We start from the raw sequence: 6,000 nt of genomic DNA on the forward strand, positions 1-6,000 counted from the left end.
GATTGTAATGGCTTCATTTGATATTAATGCAGATGTCACAAGTACTTCGTCTGTGAGCCTTTTCACAGCCACTTCATTCAGTAATAACAGGAATGTGTCATTACGAGAATGTTGCCATAATATTGTAACAGCGTTATTAATCTCCATTGCATAGGACAGTTATGAGACTGAATTTGGTCAGATCTATTTACCCCTTGTGCAGATGTGAAACTTCATTTTCAAGTTTACTCCCAAGTTCCCATGTGGCTCGTTCTGTAGGATGCCCAGATGTGGAGTCTTTTATAAAATGGGTTCTAAAGTAACATCTGCATGTTGGCAGAAGTAAACTTGCATCTATAATTTTACAATATATTTCTATTTCATTTTTTTAAATTTATGCCAAGGACATCAATTTCAAAGTTATCATGCTACATCTGTCTAATAAACCTCCTGAATAACATCATCTTTTATTTTTTGCTGATATGGTGGCTACTCTATAGGAGTGGACATACCTCCTACTGTAGTAATAGAATAAATCATAGAGGAAACATCCTAATAGTGGACTATGGATTTTTTGCTGGAGTCTTGGTCCTCCCACACAACTGCTGAATGATAAGCAATGCATTACAAAGTAGCACATGTGGATCCCTTCAGTGTTTATGTAAATAGCTGCATAATGCTTTGAACTTAACAATTACTGGTATTAACTCATCAGCAACTAGAATAGCCATGTTCTCTATGTCAGGCTCTAACTCCAAACCCTTGGATATCACCTACGGTGTTCCACAAGGCTCTGACCTTGGACATGTACTTCAATCTGATTTTTTGGAACTTGATAACTAGATTCTCTTACTGTGCACCTCACAACTGGAACAATCTACCTGAGACTCTCAAAGCCGACACCAGTCTAAGTTCTTTCAAAACTAAAGCTGTCGCATATTTTAATATGGTCTGTAACTGTTACATGCGCCTATAACATATATTAACGTTAACTGTTCATGCAATGTCTTTAAATATAATGTATAACTCTGTTCATTTAATGTAACCATACTGTATATTGTCATCATAACTCTATGCCCAGGATATACTTGAAAACGAGAGGTAAATCTCAATGTACAGTATTACTTCCTGGTAAAACATTTTTATAAATAACTAAATGTACAGTACAGTACATGTTTATGGTGTAAATATTATGCATAATAGTAACTCTCATAACCACGTGTCTGAGTATGTTAAGGATAAACAGTGGTAATTAACATAACTAGGCATTATATACGATAATAAAAGTCTTATTAAATGCGATCACTTCTGGAAAAATAGCATTTTAGTCAATTATATGCAGTTCTTGAGGGCATTTAAGGGCTATATCTGTAGACCTCTTATTATCGTAAGCTGCTCGTCACTGCTTCGAACTCTAGTTGCACTAACATCACCTCTCTTAAAACGTTCGAAAAGCTTCAATCCCAGCAGTTACTTCATCTCAGTTTGTTTTTGGAAATTTGAAGTCCAAGACCATTTTTTTTCTCTAGCAGCCAACAGCAGCCTCTATAGTTTAAATTCTGTGTAGCACTAGCAAAAATCTATTACAGTATGTGCTTTTTGCATTCTTTCATTATGCAAAACCTTTATAAAGTAAGTTATGTCTGCTTAATATCTAAGAAGAATTATGGATCTCCAAGCAATCTGTCCTGTTCAGTTTATCATTAAAGAGTACCCATTGTCTTATGTACTACCCAAAACACTCATTTATACAGCACAACACAAGAGTTCATTCCATATGAATAGGAGTGTGCTAAAGCTTGGCATCCTTTTGTATATCTGGGCCAAGGGGACATAAGTGTGAACCCATCTGAGATACCTGGAAAATAAGCCTATTTAAAATAGCTAATATTCATATTTGAATTGTCTTATTTCCCAGGTATCAAAGGGATCACTCCACATGTTGTATATAGGAGTGTTTTGGGAGGTATATAACTAAGGCTGTCTCACATTTTAATCTGGTCTGAAACTGTTACATACAGTACGCCTATAATATACATCTTCTCTAACTGTGCATGCAATGTATTGTATATAATGTATACCCTGTTCATTTATGTAACTGTATTTGTAACCATGTATTATTTGTCATGTTAATTATGTCCAGGACATACTTGAAAACGAGAAGTAACTCTCAATGTATTACTTCCTGGTAAAACATGTTATAAATAAATAAATAAATAAAATGGGTACTTGACATAAGACAAAGAACCCATAAGTGGATGAGTTTGTCACCTCATACAGTTTAATCACTGTACGACATGACAAAGTTATAATAAACACTGTATATCTTCCACAGGTGTTACAAACTGTATTCCCCCAATTGTCACATGTTAGAATGATTAAACTGCAGACAAGTATTGAGATATTGTCGGACAGGGATTGGCTAATCACACATAGTGAACATGGCATTCTAGCTTCCTACTTAAGAAACACAAGTGCTTACAGTTTTTGTCTGTTGTATTAGGTCGCGATTATAGTGCCGGTGGCGCGCACAAATGCGCGTGAAGCCGAATCCAATACCTGTTATCCAATGACGCTGCGCAAAGTGGTTGCGACCGCGCGACAGAGCGGCTGAATCCAGAGACGACAAAATAATTTGTTTTAGGTGTGACGACTGCGTCACATGACCATCGCACACGCCACCTCCGTCACTGCCTCACACAGCGAATTACAGATCATGTGGGGAAAAGGAAGATGGCCACATGGTTTCTTTGTCTACCAGCAACACAATCAAAGATTCAGTGACCAAGTGCACGAAGCTTGACTTTGACTGGTGTTTTCATTCTTATAGAAGATCATGTTTTGATTTTACTAGAACTAGGTTTTTTAGTTTTGGTTTGAGGTTTTTTTTTTTATATTATAGGGGGAAAAAATAAAAATAAACAGGGCAATATTTTTGAACTTTTCAAAACATCAAATGTTTTGTAAAAGTTTACTGGGATTTTTTGTTTGTGAACGGGAAAGTTTTCCTGGTTTCTTAAATAATTATAATAACTAAAAAACAGAATATGAGCTTTGTAAATGTTATCGTCCTTTCCATTTTTATATAAACGTCTTAGTGCTTTCCCCGGCTGTATTACACATATTGTACAGCTCAACTTTGGACAATGAAGACTGTACACAATCAGTGGACCAACTCAAAAAGAGATTTTTCATCTTTCTGGACTTACATTGTAGCAGTTTCTATGTAACACCTGTATGTAGGTATTACACACCTCAGATGTGTATTACTGCAAATCCAATATATACATTGATATGCGTCTGATAAGTCCTTTCAATAAGATCAATTTGTGAAAGGTGAAATGTGCACTGTGACCCTCATCACCTTTACCTGCTTCCTATAGTTACATAGTTACATAGTAAATGAGGTTGAAAAAAGACGTATGCCCATCAAGTTCGACCTATGCTAAATTTAGACAACAGATACTTTATCCTTTATCTATACTTACTTATTGATCCAGAGGAAGGCAAACAAAAACCCCCAGAGTCATAACATCCAATGATGTCTCATAAGGGGAAAAATAAATTCCTTCCTGACTTCAAGAATTGGCAATCGGATTAATACCTGGATCAACATATTTCCCATGTATACTTATTTGGTATATCCCTATTTACCTTTCCTATCTAAAAATATGTCCAACCTTTTTTTGAACAAATCTATTGTATCTGCCATCACAGCCTCCATGGGTAATAAATTCCACATTTTAACTGCCATTACTGTAAAGAACACTTTCCTTTGTTGCTGGTGAAATCTCCTTTCCTCCAGCCTTAAGGGATGGCCCCGAGTCCTTTGTACTGCCCGTGGGATGAATAGTTCTTTTGAAAGCTCCTTGTATTGTCCCCGAATATATTTGTATATAGTTATCATATCCCCTCTTAGACGCCTCTTTTCTAATGTAAATAAATCTAATTTAGCTAGCCTCTCCTCATAAGTAAGGTTGTCCATCCCCTTTATTAATTTGGTGGCTCTTCTCTGCACTCTCTCTAGTTCCATAATGTCTTTTCTTAGGATTGGTGCCCAAAATGTACTCCATATTCAAGGTGTGGTCTTACTAATGCTTTGTAAAGGGGCATAATTATGTTTACTTCCCTTTTATCCATTGCCCGTTTGATGCAAGATAAGATCTTGTTTGCCTTTGCAGCTACTGCATGACATTGGGCACTATTGCTAAGCCTGCAATCTACAAGCACTCCTAAATCCTTCTAAAACAAGGATTCCCCCAATATATCTCCATTTAATTTGTGTCGCCTTTTTATTCAGCATCCCAAATGCATAACCTTACATTTATCTGTATTAAACCTCATTTGCCATTTACCTGCCCACGTTTCCAGTCTCTCCAAGTCCTTCTGAAGAGAAATTACATCCTGCTCTGATTCTATGACCTTACACAATTTAGTATCATCGGCAAAGATGGAGACTTTACTCTCGATCCCAACCTCAAGGTCATTAATAAATAAGTTAAAAAGTAGGGTCCCAGTACCAATCCCTGAGGTACTCCACTCACGACTTTAGCCCAACCTGAAAAAGTTCCATTTATGACAACCCTCTGTTGTCTGTCCTTTAACCAGTTTTCAATCCAGGTGCATATATTATTACTGAGTCCCATTTTCTTTACTTTATACACCAACCTCTTGTGTGAAATCATATCAAAAGCCTTTGCAAAATCTAAGTAGACCACATCAACTGCATTACCCTTGTCTAAATTCCTACTTACCTCCTCAAAGAAACAAACAAGGTTAGTTTAGCAAGATCTATCCTTCATAAATCCATTCTGACTATTACTAATAATTTTGTTTTCCATTAGGTATTCCTGAATATTATCCCATATTAAACCTTCAAGTAGTTTCCCTACTATTGAAGTCAGGCTTACAGGTCTGTAATTTCCCGGTTGTGATCTAGCTCCCTTTATAAATATAGGCACCACATCTGCTTTACGCCAATCTCGTTGTACTGAGCCTGTGGAAATGGAGTCCTTGAATATTAAATATAATGGTTTGGCTATTACTGAGCTTAACTCCTTGAGAACTCTTGGATGTATGCCATCGGGGCCAGGTGCCTTATTTATTTTAATTTTTTCAAGTCGCTTATGAATTCTTCCTCAGTTAACCAATTGTTCATTAATATGGAGGTTGTGGCTTCCTCCTACGGAACTACTATTGAACTTGATTCTTCCCTGGTAAACACAGAGGCAAAGAATTTGTTTAATACCTCAACTTTTTCCTTATCTTCAATAATTTGCCTACCCATCTCACACTGAAAGGGTCCTATATTTTCTTTTCTCATTTTTTTGTTATTAAGGTACTTAAAGAACTTTTTAGGGTTGACCTTACTTTCTATTGCAATCCTTTTTTCATTATCCATTTTTGCTAATTTGATTGCCCTTTTGCAATTTTTGTTACATTCCTTATAATTCTGATACGATGTCTCCGTCCCTTCTGACTTAAAGAATCTAAACGCCTTCCTCTTCTTGTCCATTTCCTCCCCTAACTGTTTATTTAGCCACATTGGTTTTGACTTATTTCTTTTATACTTATTACCCAAGGGTATACACTGATAAGTGTGCTTTTCTAACAATGTTTTAAAAACTGCCCATTTATCTTCTACATTTTTCCCTGCAAAAACATCATCCCATTGTATTACAACTAGATTAGACCTCAGTTTATTAAAACCTGCTTTACTAAAGTTTAAGGTCTTTGTTGAACCCAAGAAATCTATTTTTTTGATAATTTATTTCATATGAGACCATGTTATGATCACTGTTACCCAAATGTTCCAGGACTTTAATATTTGTTATTACTTCTACATTGTTTGATATGACCAAATCCAGTATTGGCCCTCTCCTGGTTGGTTCCTCAATAATCTGGGTCATATAATTGTCTTTAAGCAACCCAAAAAACCTGTTTCCTTTTGCTGTAACGCTAATATCATTGCCCAGTCTATGTCTGGATAATTAAAATCCCCCATTATGCAAACATGACCCA

The sequence above is a fragment of the Ascaphus truei genome, chromosome 6, assembly GCF_040206685.1.
Source record: "Ascaphus truei isolate aAscTru1 chromosome 6, aAscTru1.hap1, whole genome shotgun sequence".
NCBI lineage: Eukaryota > Metazoa > Chordata > Amphibia > Anura > Ascaphidae > Ascaphus > Ascaphus truei.